Source organism: Rhinoraja longicauda, chromosome 37 (assembly GCF_053455715.1).
Source record: "Rhinoraja longicauda isolate Sanriku21f chromosome 37, sRhiLon1.1, whole genome shotgun sequence".
Classification (NCBI taxonomy): Eukaryota; Metazoa; Chordata; class Chondrichthyes; order Rajiformes; family Arhynchobatidae; genus Rhinoraja; species Rhinoraja longicauda.
The window spans coordinates 2622661-2641180 of NC_135989.1; the positions used below are offsets into that span (position 1 = coordinate 2622661).

Genomic DNA, 18520 nt, shown 5'->3' on the forward strand with positions numbered 1-18520 from the left:
AACGTATAAGATTATTAAGGGGTTGGACACGTTAGAGGCAGGAAACATGTTCCCAATGTTGGGGGAGTCCAGAACCAGGGGCCACACAGTTTAAGAATAAGGGGTAGGCCATTTAGAACGGAGATGAGGAAAAACTTTTTCAGTCAGAGAGTTGTGAATCTGTGGAATTCTCTGCCTCAGAAGGCAGTGGAGGCCAATTCTCTGAATGCATTCAAGAGAGAGCTAGATAGAGCTCTCAAGGATAGCGGAGTCAGGGGGTATGGGGAGAAGGCAGGAACGGGGTACTGATTGAGAATGATCAGCCATGATCACATTGAATGGCGGTGCTGGCTCGAAGGGCCGAATGGCCTCCTCCTGCACCCATTGTCTATTGTCTATTTTGTGTCCATCTTCAGTGTAAACCAGCTTCTGCAGATCCTTCCCAAATCATTTTGTCTGCAGTTCCTTGTGTTGACTCATCAGGTGGGTTTGTATGAGCTGGGGTGACCTTCTGGTGACTGAGCCTGATAGCGGAGCTTAACCTCACAAAAGGTTTGGAGTCCAGAACCAGGGGCCACACAGTCTAAGAATAAAGGGGAGGCCATTTAAAATTACAGTGAGAAGAAACCAGAGAGTTGTGAATCTGTGGAATTCTCTGCCACAGAGGGCAGTGGAGGCCAATTCACTGGATGGATTTAAGAGAGAGTTAGATAGAGCTCTGGGGGCTAGCGGAATCAAGGGATATGGGGAGAAGGCAGGCACGGGTTACTGATTGTGGATGATCAGCCATGATCACAATGAATGGCGGTGCTGTGCTGGCTCGAAGGGCCGAATGGCCTCCTCCTGCACCTATTGTCTATGACCAGAAACATCAGCTGCTGACCTGCTGTCCCTTTGGTGATTGGATCGGCACAGTGGCCCAGTGGGTTGAATTGCTGCCTCACAGCACTACATCCTGACTTTGGGCGCTGTCTGTGTGGAGTTTGCACGTTCTCACTGTGACCACGTGGGTTTCCTCCAGGTGCTCCGGTTTCCACCCACATTTCCATGATGTACGGGTTTGTAGGTTAATCGGCCCTAGTGGATGAGAAAGTGGGGTAACCTAGAACTAGTGTGAATGGCTGTAGACACAGAATGCTGGAGTAACTCAGCGGGTCAGGCAGCCTCTCCGGAGAAAAGGTATAGGTGACGTTTCGGGTCGAGTCCCTTCTTCAGACTCAAGACGAAAGAAAGCCCTTGACCCAAAACGTCACCCATTCCTTCTCTCCAGAGACGCTGCCTGTCCCGCTGAGTTACTCCAGCATTTTGAGTCTGTCCTCTACTGCCTTAGGAAGACAATAGACAATAGACAATAGACAATAGACAATAGGTGCAGGAGTAGGCCATTCAGCCCTTCGAGCCAGCACCGCCATTCAATGCGATCATGGCTGATCACTCTCAATCAGTACCCTGTTCCTGCCTTCTCCCCATACCCCCTCACTCCGCTATCCTTAAGAGCTCTATCCAGCTCTCTCTTGAAAGCATCCAACGAACTGGCCTCCACTGCCTTCTGAGGCAGAGAATTCCACACCTTCACCACTCTCTGACTGAAAAAGTTCTTCCTCATCTCCGTTCTCAATGGCCTACCCCTTATTCTTAAACTGTGGCCCCTTGTTCTGGACTCCCCCAACATTGGGAACATGTTTCCTGCCTCTAATGTGTCCAATCCCCTAATTATCTTATATGTTTCAATAAGATCCCCCCTCATCCTTCTAAATTCCAGTGTATACAAGCCCAATCGCTCCAGCCTTTCAACATACGACAGTCCCGCCATTCCGGGAATTAACCTAGTGAACCTACGCTGCGTGAAGTTCGGCATGTTCCCAACAACTCTCACCAACTTCTACAGATGCGCCGTGGAAAGCATTTTATCGGGATGCACCACAGCATGGCTTGGGAACAGCTCCATCCAAGACCACAAGAAATTACAGAATTGTGGACACAGCCCAGACCATCGCACAAACCAACCTCCCTTCCACTGACTCCATCTACACCTCACGCTGCCTCGGCAAGGCCAGCAGCATCATCAAGGGCCAGTCCACCCAGGTCACTCCCTCTTCTCCCCTCTCTCTTTGTTAGGTGGTGCCTGCGTTTTCTCAGCCCGTGGGGCAGTCCATCTTCTGGACGGCTCACCTTTCAACCGTGGTGGTGGAGGAGATGAACGATCAGGTAGGGTGAAAGGGACGCTAATAGATGGGCTAGTTTAGTTTAGTTTAGAGATACAGCGCGGAAGCAGGCCCTTCGGCCCACCTAGTCCGTGCCCACCAGCGATCCCCGACAAGGGCGGTCCCGTACGGGACAAACCAATTTAGCCCCAAATAGGGGATGTCCCGGCTAATACGGGACAGTTGGCAACCCTACCCATGGCCTTCTGTGGCAAAGAGTTCCATAGTTGGATTGTATGATAGTCCGGTCAAGGGCAAATGAAAATGACTCCCATTAGCTATCTTCGTTTTGCAGTTCCTTCCCACACATTCCTTCCCATTAGTCTTCATTGTCTTGGAGCAGCCTGCAACTCCCTGTAAGACCGGGGAGAAGGTCTCGTTGGCTCCGAGACTCTGCTCCATATTTTATGTGCATAACGTTTAATTATATAACATAATTAACAAAGCAGGCAAGTGGAACCGGGCCATGATAAAGTAGGCCCCGTCCCCTGTTTCAATTTCAATATTTGACCTTCGAGTGACTCGGGCAGGACATTGTACAGGAATGATAGCGCCCTCAATCAATGTCAGGCCGCTTACGAGAGGCGCAAACGCGGCTTGGAGGCTTTCCACCCGCACCGCTCTCCACCGCCCAACCCGGATATGCAATTAGAAGTTAAATTGGGAGCCGTCAAACAATGGTAATCAAAGGCATGAACTGAAGCAATGATTTGTACCACGATCAAGGGATATGCTCCTTTGAACAACTTCAAGAAACGACAGCAACATAAATCGGCCCATTTTGAATGGCCGCAGATAAGATCAATTATCTGTGGATTATATCTGGGTGGACCACAGAGTGTGTTCCAGGCCGTCTCGGCTTGGTGCGTCCCCATAGAATGGGAGCTCGTTCGTGGCCTGCCTTACTTATAACGTGCCGCACTATTGAAGTGCACAAGATCAGCCCAACTGGGAAAGTTGGGAAAGGTTTTGAAACGGACCAGGGGTTTCTCGGACTCCAGCGGTGTTCTGACTCACGGACTCGAGGGTCTGAGCTGCAGGGAGAGGTTGAGCTGGCCGGGACACCATTCCTCAGAGCGCAGGAGGATGAGGGGTGGTCTTACAAAGCTGGAGAAGATTTACGAGGATGTTGCCAGGACTCGAGGGTCTCAGCTATCAGGAGACGTTGTGCAGACTAGGACTCTATTCCTTGAAGCACAGGAGGATGAGGGGTATAAGATCTAAAAGATCATGAGAGGAGTAGATCGGGTAGATGCACACAGTCTCTTGCCCAGAGTAGAGGAATCGAGGACCAGAGGACATACAGTATCTTTCCTTCTAAACACCATTCCCCCGCCTTCTCCCCATAACCTCTGACACCCTTACATATCAAGAATTGATCAATCTCTGCCTTAAAAATATCCACTGACTTGGCCTCCACAGCCGTCTGTGGCAATGAATTCCACAGATTCACCACCCTCTGACTAAAGAAATGTCTCCTCATCTCCTTTCGAAAGGTACGTCCTTTTATTCTGAGGCTGTGCCCTCTGGTCCTGGACTCTCCCACCAGTGGAAACATCCTCTCCACATCCACTCTATCCAGGCCGCTCACTATTCTGTAAGTTTCAATGAGGTCCCCCCTCGTTCTTCTAAACTCCAGCGAGTACGGGACCAGTGCCAACAAACGCTCATCCTATGTAAACCCACTCATTCGTGGAATCAGAAAAGGCCTCTTTAATACCATCTCGTCAACCTGATACCATATTCTTTAGTAGCCTCATACAAAACCATGTATACAAAATACAAATGGCCTACTCCTGCACCTATTGTCTATTGTCTATTGTTTAATGCTGGTTTTGGATAGTTTCAGATAGTTTCGGGTTGGGACAATTTTTCAGACTGATTGCGTTGAAAGGGGTGGGAGGGAATTTTGAGCAGCTGATGAAAACTCCCAAAGTATTGCCTATCCATGTCCTCCAGAGATGCTGCCTGGCCCACTGAGTGACTCCAGCATTTTGTGCCTGTCATGGGCCAGTGGACTAATCCTTATATCCCACCACCTGCTGCTCCTTGCAAGGTGTGCTGTCAAATTTTGTTTCCTAAAAAGTTTTAGGCGCTATACAAATGCATGATCAGTAGTCTGGTCATCAGTCTGAAGAAGTGCCTCGACCCGAAACGTCACCCATTCCTTCTCTCCAGGGATGCTGCCTGACCCGCTGAGTTACTCCAGCACTCTGTGAAACGTCACCCATTCCTTCTCTCCAGAGATGCTGCCTGTCCCGCTGAGTTACTCCAGCATGTTGTGTCTATGCACGATCGTCACCTCTGTTGCGGACTTATAGTAATACGGTTTTACGAGGGTGTTGCCAGGACTCGAGGGCCTGGTGAGACCCGGGTTCCATCCTGACTACGGGTGCTGTCTGTACGGAGTTTGTACGTTCTCCCCGTGACCTGCGTGGGTTTTCTCCGAGATCTCCGGTTTCCTCCCACACTCCAAAAACATGCAGGTTTGTAGGTTAATTGGCTTGGTGTATGTGTAAATTGTCCCTAGTGGGTGTAGGATAGTGTTAGTGTGCGGGGATCGCTGGTTGGCATGGACTCGGTGGGCCGAAGGGCCGAATGCTGTTTCCGCGCTGTATCTCTAAACTAAACTAAGCTAAATGAGAGGGAGTCTGGACGGGGAGAAGGCAGGAACGGGGTACTGATTGAGAATGATCAGCCATGATCACATTGAACGGCGGTGCTGGCTCGAAGGGTCGAATGGCCTCTTCCTGCACCTATTGTCTATTGTCTATTGGCTCGGTGAAGGAGGGAGATGATGTGGAAGCAAAACAACAACCTAAACATGTGCAGGAAGGAGATGCTTTTTGCCTAACTTGCATGCCCATGAGAGGAATAGATCGGGTCGATGCACTGAGTCTCTTGCCCAGAGTCGGGGAATCGAGGACCAGAGGACATAGGTTCAAGGTGAAGGGGAAAAGATTTAATAGAAATCCGAGGGGTAACTTTTTCACACAGAGGGTGGTGGGTGTATGGAACAAGCTGCCAGAGGAGGTAGTTGAGGCTGGGACTATCCCCTCGTTTAAGAAACAGTTGGACAGGTACATGGATAGGACAGGTTTGGAGGGTTATGGCCCAAGCGCAGGCAGGTGGGACTAGTGTAGCTGGGACATTGTTGGGCGGTGTGGGCGAGTTGGGCTGAAGGGCCTGTTTCCACACTGTATCACTCTATGACTCGATTCATTTGTTCTATGTACCTTCTATGTCTCTCGTTTCCCTTTCCCCTGACTCTCGGTCTGAGAAAGGGTCTCGACCCGAAACGTCACCCATTCCTTCTCTCCAGAGATGCTGCCTGACCCGCTGAGTGACTCCAGCACTTTGTGTCTACCAGCCTAAACATATTGGTTTGTTGGGAGTGTAATGTGTGTGTGAAGTAAACCACCTGAAGGGCATTTGTGCCAAGACTTTTTGCCAAAGAAGTTAACATTTTGGAGTTTTGCAATGGCTTAAAAACTTTGGGAAATGATTCTGATAAAAAAAATCTCATTAGTTATGCACTGGGATTGAACTTTCGATTAATTGAATCATTAATATCTTAAACCTTGTCAGGTGAGCAATGGGCATGAGGTCACAGTGTAACCAAGTTGCCAAGGTGGCAGTTTAGTGTCGAACGTTGGCATCGAGATGGTGGGAATGAGTGAGTGAGTGAGTGAGAGAGAGAGGGGGTGAGAGTGTGTGGACAGGGGTGGTGGTGGGTCAGTAACACTATCTAACCCAAGCAGCAACTCAACCACAAGCTGGCTCACCTATTAGTGGCACGGTGGCGCAGCGGTAGAATTACTGCCTCACAGCGCCAGAGACCCGGGTTCCATCCCGACCACGGGCGCTGTCCGTACGGAGTTTGTACGTTCTCCCCGTGACCTGCGTGGGTTTTCTCCGAGATCTCCTGTTTGCTCCCACACTCCAAAGACGTGCAGGTTTGTAGGTTAATTGGCTTGGTAAATGTAAATTGTCCCTAGTGTGTGTGTGTAGGATAGTGTTAGTGTGCGGGGATCGCTGGTCGGCGCGGACCCGGTGGGCCGAAGGGCCTGTTTCCGCGCTGTATCTCAAAATTAAATTAGATTAGTTGAGTTTAGTTTAGAGATACAGTGCGGAAACAGGCCCTTCGGCCCACCGGGTCCGCGCTGACCAGCGATCCCCGCAAACTAACACTATCCCACACCCACTAGGGACAATATTTACATTTACCAAGCCGATTAACCTACAAAACCTGCACGTCTTTGGAGTGTGGGCGGAATCCGAAGATCTCGGAGAAAACCCACGCAGGTCACGGGGAGAACGTACAAACTCCGTACAGACAGCGCCCGTAGTCGGGATGGAACCCGGGTCTCTGGCGCTGCATTCGCTGTAAGGTAGCAACTCTACCGCTGCACCCAAATGGTTCAGGATCCAGGGGACTAAGGTTCAAACCCTTCCAGTGAAGGACACAACGTGAGGAAATGGTTTGGTTTAGTTTAGCTTAGAGATACAGTGTGAAAGCAGCCATTGGGTGAATTCCTAAAGCCAGCTGAACTCAATGCATTTAAGATGAAGGGGATTGAGGGGGCTGTGACTTCTGTTTGATGTCAGCATCTTGAAAGGCAAGGTGCTTTCTGTCTGCAAGTGCAGGGTAACGTGCAAACATCTGTTAATTGTTCTGCTCAATGGGTCAGCTTAACCTCATCAATGCATTCACTATGTGAGAACATGCATGGCTTCCTCTGGTCCAGGCTGCCCCAGGCTTGGTGCCAGTCCCGGGTCTATCCTGAGTTAATGCATCTCATCCAGGTGGCATCTACAACATGGTAGAGGCTTGCATGGGCATTCATGTTTGTATTATTGTTTCGTTTAGTTTATTTGAGTTCAGTTCAGTTCAGTTCAGTTTAGTTTAGTTTAGAGATACAGCGCAGAAACAGGCCCTTCGGCCCACCGAGTCCGCGCCGACCAGCGATCCCCGCACACGAACACTATCCTACACACACTAGGGACAATTTACACACACACACCAAGCCAATTGACCTACAAACCTGCACGTCTTTGGAGTGTGGGAGGAAACTTAATTTCTCGGAGAAAACCCACGCAGGTCACGGGGAGAACGTACAAACTCCGTACAGACAGCACCCGTAGTCAGGATGGAACCCGGGTCTCCAGCGCTGTGAGGCAGCAACTCTACTGCTGCGCCACCGTGCCGCCCTAAAAGACCACCAGTACCTTGCTGTGACAGGCTCCCTCTGTCATCTTGGCGTTACTGTAGGCCCGGACACTGTAGGCCCGGACACTGTAGGCCCGGACACTGTAGGCCCGGACACTGTAGGCCCGGACAGTGTAGGCCCGGACACTGTAGGCTCGGACACTGCAGGCCCGAGGCCAGCAGCACAATCAAGGACCAGTCTCACCCCGGCCACTCCCTCTTCTCCCCTCTCCCATCAGGCAAGAGGTACAGAAGTGTGAAAACGCACACCTCCAGATTCAGGGACAGTTTCTTCCCGGCTGTTATCAGGCAACTGAACCATCCTACCACAACCAGAGAGCAGTGCTGAACTACTATTTTCTTCATTGGAGACCTTTGAACTATTTTTAATCGGACTTTAACAGACTTTAATGTCATATCTTTACACTGAATGTTTTCCCCTTTATCCTTTATCAGTGCACTGTGATTGTCATCATGTATAGTCTTTTCTTTAACTAGATATCCCACACAATCAGGAAACCTTTCCTGTACCTCGGTACACGTGACAATAATAAACCAAAGTAAACTAAGCTAAACACAGCAACTGGCAGTAGCTTCAATGGGACATCTTGGACAGCATGAACGATTTGGGCCGAAGGGCCTGTTTCTGTGCTGTGTTACTCCACGACTCTCTCTCCAAACCTGGAGTTTTATGACAATTTAGCGGTTTTATGAAACCACGATTAGAAATTAGCTTTATTTTCTACAAAAGAAGCCCAGGCTTATTTAATTGCACAAATGTAAACATCCCAGGCAGCTGTGGTTGGATTTAAACCCTTGTCAGAATCATGAGCCCAGGCCAGCTACCAGTTACTTAACCACTGTGCCATCAGCTCCAGGGCTGCCTGTTGACCTGTGAATGTCATGTTGACCTGTCTTGGAGTCAACAGAGAATCCCTTTCATCTCTCTCCCCCATCATCCCCCAACTAGTTTAGTTTAGTTTAGTTTAGTTTAGCTTAGCTTAACTTAGTTTAGTTTAGTTTAGTTTAGTTTAGTTTAGTTTAGTTTAGTTTAGTTTAGTTTAGTTTAGTTTAGTTTAGAGATACAGCGTGGAAACAGGCTTTTCGGCCTACCAAGTCCGCACCGACCAGTGATCCCCGCACACTAACACTATCCTACACCCACTCGGGACAATTGGCACTAATACGATACGATAGAACTTTATTTATCCTAGGAGGGAAATTGATCTGCCAACAGTCATAAAACACAGGATACATGAAACATGAAATTAAAGTGATGAGTGGAAAGGATTGGGGATGTGCAAAGATGGGGGGAGGGGGGGGGTTTGAGTCGGTCTATCCCACGACAGAAGGGGAAGGAGTTGTACAGTTTGAATACCAAGCCAATACCAATTTTTATACCAACCCAATTAACCTACAAACTTGGACCATCTCCGACATCTCCCAACCGTTTCTGGATCTCACCGTCTCCATCACAGGAGACAGACTAGTGACCGACATCTACTACAAACCTACTGACTCCCACAGCTACCTGGACTACACTTCTTCCCACCCTGCTTCCTGCATACACTCTATCCCCTGCTCTCAATTCCTCCGTCTACGCCTCATTTCAAGGTTTGAAGGTCAGTTTATTGTCACGTGTACCAGTTAAGGTACAGTGAAATTTAGTGTATCATACAGCCATACTGAGTGAAAAGCAACAAGACACACAGCCACATAAAAGTTAACATAAACATCCACCACAGCGGATTCCACATTCCTCACTGTGAGGAGAGGTAATAAAGTTCAATGATCTTCCTCTTTGTTCTCCTGCGGTCAGAGCTGTTGAACCGTCCGCAGTCGGGGCGATCTAAGCCCCTGCAGACCCTTCGAGACCCTTCTTCGGACACTCAACCCAGAACGTCACCCATTCCTTCTCTCCAGAGATGCTGCCTGTCCCGCTGAGTTACTCCAGTGTTTTGTGTCTGTCCTTGGTGTAAACCAGCATCTGCAGTTCCTTCCTACACATAACGTCTTTGATAGCATGATGGTTGTAGGGAAGAAGCTGTTACTGAACCTGGACGTTACAGTTTTTAGGCTCCTGGACCTTCCTCCAGATGGCAGGGGTGAGATGAGAGCGTGGCCAGGGTGGTGTGGGTCTCTGATGATGCTGGCTGCCTTTTTGAGGCAGCGACTCCTGAAGATCCCTTTGATGGTGGGGAGGTCAGGACCCGTGATGGGTTCACCATGTTTTGCAGTTCTCTTCGTTCCTGGGCATTGGAGTTGCTGAACCAGGCCGTGATGCAACCAGTCAATATGCTCTCTGCTGTACATCCAGTACTGTAACAGTGTGGACACAAGGAAATGCAGATGCTGGTTTACAAGAAACCAGCAAAGTGCTGGAGTAACTCAGCGGGTCAGGCAGCATCTCTGGAGGACATGGATAGGTGATGTTTCAGGTTGGGACCCTTCTTTAGAGACTTTGGGCTTTAGAGATACAGCGTGGAAACAAGCCCTTCGAAGAGCCGGAGGTGGGAAGAGACTAAGACAAATCAGGGTAGACACAAAGTGCTGGAGTAACTCAGCGGGTCAGGCAGCATCTCCAGAGAGAAGGAATGGGGGACATTTTGAGTCTAGACCCTTCTTCAATCAGGGCTGGCAACAGATGACCTCAGGCAGGGTGGTGCCCTGGTAGGCTTGTCAGCTCCTTCACATAGACAACCAGTTCATGAAAAATGCCTCTTACCCCTGTAATCTCAACGTGCATGTTTACAAATCTCAGTTAATAGATCTGTATACTTGTCGAATCAAATATTTGTCCAGCGGTTTCTTCAATATTGTGAGTCTTTACCACAGTTTAGTTTAGTTTAGCTTAGTTTAGTTTAGTTTAGTTTAGTTTAGTTTAGTTTAGTTTAGTTTAGTTTAGTTTAGTTTAGTTTAGGTTAGTTTGGTTGGATTTGGTTAGGTTTAGTTTAGTTTAGATTGGTTTAGTTTAATTTAGTTTAGTTTAGTTTGGTTTGGTTTAGTTTAGTTTAGTTTAGTTTAGTTTAGTTTAGTTTAGTTTCATTTAGTTTAGTTTAGTTTAGTTAATGTTAGTTTAGTTTAGTTTAGTTAGTGTTAGTTTAGTTTAGTTTAGTTTAGTTAGTGTTAGTTTAGTTTAATTTAGTTTAGTTTGGTTTGGTTTGGTTTGGTTTAGTTTAGTTTAGATTAGTTTAGTTTACATTAGTTTAGTTTAGATTAGATTAGTTTAGTTTAGTTTGGATTGGTTTGGTTTGGTTTGGTTTGGTTTGGTTTAGTTTAGATTAGAATAGTTTAGTTTAGTTTAGTTTAGTTTAGTTTAGTTTAGTTTAGTTTAGTTTAGTTTAGTTTAGTTTAGTTTAGTTTGGTGTGGTTTGGTTTGGTTTGGTTTGGTGTGGTTTCGTTTGGTTTGGTTTGGTGTGGTTTGGTTTAGTTTAGTTTATTTTCATGTGTACCGAGGTACAGTGAAATGCTTATGTTGCGTGTTATCGAAACAGCGGAGAGTCGATACATGATTACAATCGAGCCGTCCACATTGCACAGATACAGGATAAAGGGAATAACGTTCAGTGCAAGATTAAATCCAGTAAAGTCCGATTAAAGATAGTCTGGGGGTCTCCAATGACGTAGATGGGAGGTCAGGACTTCACTCTAGTTTGTGAGAGGACGGTTCAGTTGCCATTGCCACAGCCATTGTGTTTCAAAACCCCACCACACTCAGTGTGAACAAGTCCCCCTCAACCCCCTCTAAACATCGCCTCTCCCATCGCAACCCCATGCCTTCCTGTCTCACACCTCCACCAATGTAAAAGAGATCTGACCATCTGCCCTGTGTGGGAAGGAACTGCACATGCTGGGTTTTTTTATGGGATACAGCACAGAAACAGGCCCTTTCGGCCCACCGGGTCCGCGCCGACCAGCGATCCCCACACACTAACACTATCCTACACCCACTAGGGACAATTTTTACATTCACCAAGCCAATTAACCTACATACCTGCACGTCTTTGGAGTGTGGGAGGAAACCGAAGATCTCGGAGAAAACCCACGCAGGTCACGGGGAGAACGTACAAACTCCACACAGACAGCACCCGTAGTCGGGATGGAACCCGGGCCTCCGGCGCTGCATTCGCTGTCAGGCGGCAACTCTACCGCCGCGCCACCGTGACCGCCCTAAAACCGAAGACAGGCGCAAAATGCTGGTGTAGCTCAGCGGGACAGGCAGCATCCATGGGGAGAAGGAACGGGTCGAGAAACTTCTTCGAAGTTTCTGCTGATCCCACTCGGAACCCCTTGCAGTCCAAGCCCGCTTGATCCAACTCTCTCCTCCAAAATGGGGATGAAAGAGTTACCGGACTTGGACTCAACCCATGGCAGAATTGCAGGCTGCTTTGAGTAATTATCTGCAAATTGTTTTGCTGGTGCTGAGGCTCCCTCCTGTTTCCAATGCACATTCCTCGCAATGTCACAGGCGCGGAGCACGTTCATAAAACATGTTTTTAAAATGTTATTTTCTGTGCTCAAGTGGGTGTGAGCCGCTAACAATGAACCCTAGCAGCTTGTTTATGAAGAATGTGTTTATGGTTTAGTTTGGGGCTGTGCGTCATGAGAATGTATCGCTGCGTGTTGTGTAACAGCGTCCCAGCACTGCCCAACACTAACTTTCCTGGCGAAATCGGTTCAGAGACCGACACTCCTCTCAGGGTCACGGAGAGTCGTGATGTGTAGGAAAGGTGTCATCTTCTCTACATCGGCGAGACCAAGCGCAGGCTCGGCCAACGTTTCGCTCAACACCTCCTCTCAGTGCGTCTCAACCAACCTGATCTCCCGGTGGCTCAGCATTTCAACTCCCCCTCCCACTCCCAATCTGACCTTTCTGTCCTCCATTGTCAGAGTGAGGCCCAGCGCAAATTGGAGGAACAGCACCTCATATTTCGCTTGGGCAGCTTACACCCCAGCGGTATGAACATTGACTTCTCTAACTTCAGATAGTCCCTGCTTTCCCTCTCTCTCCATCCCCTCCCCCTTCTCAGTTCTCCCACCAGTCTTCCTGTCTCCGACTACATTCTATCTTTGTCCCGCCCCCTCCCCTGACATCAGTCTGAAGAAGGGTCTCGACCCGAAACGTCACCCATTCCTTCTCTCCAGAGATGCTGCCTGACCCGCTGAGTTACTCCAGCAATTTGTGAATAAATACCTTGGATTTGTACCAGCATCTGCAGTTATTTTCCTACACTACTCTTTCTCCGACTTAGTTCTCAGCTAGGAGCTTGGAATCTACCTCACGGATCTGCACTTGTTTGGTTATTATTTGAGGATCTTAAGAGCATCCACAAATCCAGCTGTTTGGGCTTATATTGGTGTGGCAGTTTTAGTTTTAGTTTAAAGTTACCATGGAAACAGGCCCTTCGGCCCACCGAGTCCATGCCGACCAGCGATCCCCCCGTTCACACGAGTTCTATGTTATCCCACTGTCTCATCCACTCCCTACACACTAGACGCAATTTACAGAGGGCCGATTAACCCACAAACCCACACGTCTTTGGAACGTCTTAAGGTTCACCAGGTTAATCCCCGGGATGGCAGGACTGTCATATGAGGAAAGATTGGAGAGACTGGGCTTGTATTCACTGGAGTTTAGAAGGATGAGAGGAGATCTTATAGAGACGTATAAAATTATAAAAGGACTGGACAAGCTAGATGCAGGAAAAATGTTCCCAATGTTGGGGGAGTCCAGAACCAGGGGCCACACAGTCTAAGAATAAAGGGGAGGCCATTTAAAACTGAGGTGAGAAGAAACTTTTTCACCCAGAGAGTTGTGAATTTGTGGAATTCTCTGCCACAGAGGGCAGTGGAGGCCAATTCACTGGATGAATTTAAGAGAGAGTTAGTTAGAGCTCTAGGGACTAGTGGAATCAAGGGATATGGGGAGAAGGCAGGCACAGGTTACTGATTGTGGACGATCAGCCATGATCACAATGAATGGCGGTGCTGGCTCGAAGGGCTGAATGGCCTCCTCCTGCATCTATTTTCTATGTTTCTATGTTTTTGTCGTTGGGATGTGGGAGAAACCGGAGCATCCGGAGGAAACCCACGTGGTCACCGGGAGAACGTGCAAACTCCGTACAGTCAGCACCCGAGGTCAGGATCCAACACGGGTCTCTGGCGCTGTGAGGCAGCAGCTCTACCCACTGCACCACCATGCTGCCAGTTCATTGGTTCACTTTGTTATCCTCTCTGTCACAACACGACACCTTAGGTGTTAAGCAACATTTAAGGTGAAGGGGAAAAGATTCAATAGGAATCTGAGGGGTAACTATTTCACACAGAGGGTGGTGGGTGTATGGAACAAGCTGCCAGAGGAGGTCGTTGAGGCTGGGACTATCGCAACGTTTCAGGAACAGTTAGACATGTACATGGAAAGGACAGGTTTGGAGGGATATGGACCAAGCGCAGGCAGGTGGGACTAGTGTAGCTGGGACATTGTTGGCCGGTGTGGGCAAGTTGGGCCGAAGGGCCTATTTCCACACTGTATCAGTCTAAGACTCTGTGATAAGCCAAGATGTGAGGGAGGAAACAAAATGTGTACGGAGGAACTGCAGGTGCTGGTTTAAACCGAAGGTAGACACAAAATGCTGGAGTAACTCAGCGGGACAGGCAGCGTCTCTGGAGAGACGGAATGGGTGACGTTTCGGGGTTGAGACCCTTCTTCAGCCGAGCATGATGGGAATGAGGAAGCAGAGTGGTGTTCATTAGTGTATCAGGCATTAGTGCGGTCATCTTTCCACTGTCCATCTGTTTTCCGTGTAATTTACAGCACGGAATTGGACAGCGTCTACAATTAGTGTACCCACAGCCTGTCCGTTATATCCCAGTGACATGGTTTGAACTGCTGATAAGTTGCACGAGGTACTGAGACTTGAGATCAAGGCGGGGACTCTGATGTGAATCAATGCTTCAGCTCAGTCTACCCTCAAAGCCCCAAGTGATGGAGCAATAGTGAGCAACAGCAACCGCCTGTTTGCAGTTGCCACGGTGGTGCAGCGGGTAGAGCTGCTGCCTCACAGCGCCAGAGACCCTGGTTCGATCCCGACTACGGGCGCTGTCTGTACGGAGTTTGTACGTTCCCCCCGTGACCTGCGTGGGTTTTATCCGGGTGCTCCGGTTTCCTCCCACACTCCAAAGACGTGCAGGTTTGTAGGTTAATTGGCTTCGGTAAAATTGTAAATTGTCCCTAGTGCTTAGGATAGGGCTAATGTCAGGTGTGATCGCTGGTCGGCACGGACTCGGTGGGCCGAAGGGCCTGTTTCTGTGGCGTGTCTCTAAAGTCTGAAGTCTCCCTCAGATCTTAAAAGGTTTAAAGCAAGTCTTTTATTTTAGTTTAGTTTAGTTTTGTGTAGTTTAGTTTAGTTTAGTTTAGTTTAGTTTAGTTTAGTTTAGTTTAGTTTAGTTTAGTTTAGTTTAGTTTAGTTTAGTTTAGTTTAGTTTTGTGTAGTTTAGTTTAGTTTAGTGTAGTTTAGTTTAGTTTAGTTTAGTTTAGTTTAGTTTAGTTTTGTGTAGTTTAGTTTAGTTTAGTTTAGTTTAGTTTAGTTTAGTTTAGTTTAGTTTAGTTTAGTTTAGTTTAGTTTAGTTTAGAGATACAACGCTGAAACAGGCCCTTCAGCCCACTGAGTCCGCACCGACCAGCGATCCCCGCACACTAACACTATCCTACACACTAGGGAAATTTACATTTATACCAAGCCAATTAACTTACAAACCTGCACGTCTTTGGAGTGTGGGAGGAAATCTAAAATCTCGGAGAAAACCCACGCAGGTCACGGGGAGAACGTGCAAACTCCGTACAGACAGCGCCCGTAGTCAGGATGGAACCCGTGTGTCCGGCGCTGTGAGGCAGCAACTCTACCGCTGCGCCACCGTGCTGCCCATGGATTGTAAACCCCGTACCAGTCAGGCAGGGCAAGCACAGCAGACATCTTTCCCCATGAGAGGCACGAGAGAACCAGATGGGATTTTCTGGCAGTCCAGTAGTTTAGTTACTGGTATCACAGTTACTTCACCTTTCATTTACCAGACTTACATGAATTCCGCAGCTACTGTGTTGGGAGCCAAGCTCGTATCCCTGGATCAATGCTCTGGGCCCAGAGATGCCAAAAAAGCAACGTAATCACCACAATTTGGGCGCGGCACGGCACGGCGGTGCAGCGGGTAGAGCTGCTGCCTCACAGCGCCAGAGACCCAGGTTTGATCCTGACCTCGGGTGTCGTCTGTGTTGAGTTTGTACGTTCTCCCCGTGACCTGCGTGGGTTTTCTCCCAGATCTCCGGTTTCCTCCCGCACTCCAAAGACGTGCAGGTTTGTAGGTTAGTTGGCTTGGTATAGATGTAAATTGTCCCTAGTGTGAGGAGGATAGTGTTAGTTTGCGGACTCGGTGGGCTGAAGGGCCTGTTTCCGTGCTGTAATCTGTGGAACTCATTGCCACAGAAGGCTGTGGAGGCCAAGTCAGTGGATATTTTTAAGGCAGAGACAGATAGATTCTTGATTGGTACGAGTGTCAGGGGTTATGGGGAGAAGGCAGGAGAATGGGGTTAGGAGGCTGAGATCAGGCATGAATGAATGGCGGAGCAGACTCGATGGGCCGAATGGCCTAATTCTACTAGTACAACTTGGTGAAATTGTGACCCTGTAAACTAAACGAAATGAAAGTAAACTAAAGTAATCTAAAGAAAACTAAACTCAACTAAACTAAACTAAACTAAGCTAAAAGCCACCCACCAGCAGATATTCCCCTCTCGCCCAGAAAACAAAATGGCTGCCTACTTGGTCGAACGTTGTCATGGGTGCCTTTCCTCCCCTCCCCAGGCGCCAGCCCACCCCTCAGCAACCTCCAGCCACAAGGCAACGTCACCACTCAGCCCACCCTCGTAGCCAGTGGGAGGGTCCTGCTGGCTTTGAGGGTGGAGTGAGTGTAGATGTTGTGGCTGGAGACTGCCGTCCCAGCTAGGAGTACCACAGTGAAGGTACTGCATGCTCAGACCATCGGGTCACGCAGTCTGACGATCCCTTTCCTCATCTCTTGTTCCCCTTTCCCCTGACCTCAGTCTGAAGAACAGTCTCAACCCAAAACGTCACCCATTCCTTTCTTCCGGAGATGCTGCCTGACCCGCTGAGTTACTCCAGCATTTTGTGTCCAACTTCGGATCACTGGCGCTGTTCAATCAGTGGCTCTTCACCCATCCATCCCAAACATGTAGACAGGTACATGGATAGGACAGGTTTGGAGGGATATGGGTCAAACGCAGGCAGGTGGTACTAGTGTAGCTGGGACATGTTGTCAGTGTGGGCAAGGTGGGTCGAAGGGCCTGTTTCCACACAGTGTGACTTGGTCACACGGGGAGAACGTACAAACTCCGTACAGGCAGCACCCATAGTCAGGATGGAACCCGGGTCTTTAGCGCTGTGAGGCAGCAACTCTACCGCTGCTCCACCGTGCCACCCCACCTTCAGCTCATTGCATGTACGAAGGAACTGCAGGTGCTGGTTTAAACCGAAGACGTTCAGAAAACATCAATCGAAGAAGGACACAAGTTGCTGGAGCAACCAAGTGGATCAGGCAGCATCTCTGGAGAGAAGGAATGGGGTCGAGATCCTTCTTTAGACTGAGAGTCGGGGGGAGAGGGAAACGAGAGATAGAGACGGTGATGTAGAGAGATATAGAACAAATGAATGAAGGATATGCAAACAAGTACCGATGATAAAGGACGTTGTTAGCTGTGTGCTAGGTGAAAACGAGTTACAGACAATGAGACTCAACAAGATGGCTTTGATGGTCCAATGATGGGTGGTGGAGGGATGCCCATTCCAACTGGAACTCCTGGGGGGCAAAGTGGGAATGTAATCAGATCAATGGCGTGGTGTCCCACACAACTCCCTGGTCAACTCGTCCCTTCCCACCCAAACCACCCCCTCCCCAGGTACCTTCCCCTGCAACCGCAGGAGATGCAACACCTGTCCCTATACCTCCCCCCTCGACTCTGTCCAGGGACCCCGACAGTCCTTTCAGGTTGGGCAGAGGTTCACTTGCACCTCCTCCAACCTCATCTACTGTATCCGCTGTTCAAGATGTGGACTCTTGTACATCGGCGAGACCAAACGCAGGCTGGGCCATCGTTTTGAGGAACACCTTCGCTCCGCCCGCCTGGACCTACCTGATCTCCCGGTTGCTGGACACTTTAATTCTCCTTCCCATTCCCACACAGATCTTTCTGTCCTGGGCCTCCTCCATTGTCAGAGTGAGGCTAAACACAAATTGGAGGATCAGCACCTCATATTTCGCTTGGGCAGCTCACAGCCCAGTGGGATGAACATTGACTTCTCTCACTTCAGGTAGCCCCGGCATTCTCTCTCTCTCTCTCTCTCTATCCCTCCCCCACCCAAGTCCCACCAGTCTCTCATTTTCTCCCAACAGTTAACAATGGCCTGTGTCCTTTATCATTGTTACTGGTTTGCATATCATTCATTCATTGTTCTTTATCTCTCCACATCACCGTCTATATCTCTCCTTTCTCTTTCCCCTGACTCTCAGTCTGAGGAAGGGTCTCGACCCGAATCGTCACCCATTCCTTCTCTCCAGAGATGCTGCCTGACCCGCTGAGTTACTCCAGCATTCTGTGTCCATCCCAGATTAACGCACCGTCCCAGTTTGTGGATTGGATTTGCCCGCAGTCAAGGAAAAGGCAGGGCTGGCAGCAGGGACCACAGCGCTGTTGGACTGTCGGAAAATCTAAATTGGTTTGTCCATGCTGTGCAATGGCCAAGCTGACCTCTGGACAACCTTCGCCCACTGCAATGCCACGGAGGATGGCCGCCAGTTAATCCAATTCCCCACCAGCATCTTCTCCAGGGCAGCTGGCACTGGGCATGCCAGCAATGCCCACGCCCTCTGCGTGAGCAGACGGCCGCAAGTTGGCATGTGCAGGAAGGAACTGCAGATGCTGGTTTAAATCGAAGGGAGACACAAAACACAGGCTGCAGAGAGGCAGCAGATTGTTCCCCTCGTGGGAGAGAGCATGTGGGAATCAGTGATGGGGTGTACACGGAGCACACAGGGATTTCTAGACAGAAATAGACCA

General features: G+C 49.0%; 1 long non-coding RNA gene across 1 annotated transcript in view; it reads left to right on the plus strand.

Moving 5' to 3' along the window:
• Positions 1–2095: 2095 nt before the first annotated feature.
• LOC144610743 (uncharacterized) overlaps positions 2096–18520 on the plus strand; it is an 89099-nt gene continuing 72674 nt past the window's right edge. Inside the window, exon 1 of the long non-coding RNA XR_013549448.1 lies at positions 2096–2187. This is a non-coding gene — a long non-coding RNA (uncharacterized LOC144610743). The remainder of the gene's footprint in view (positions 2188–18520) is intronic.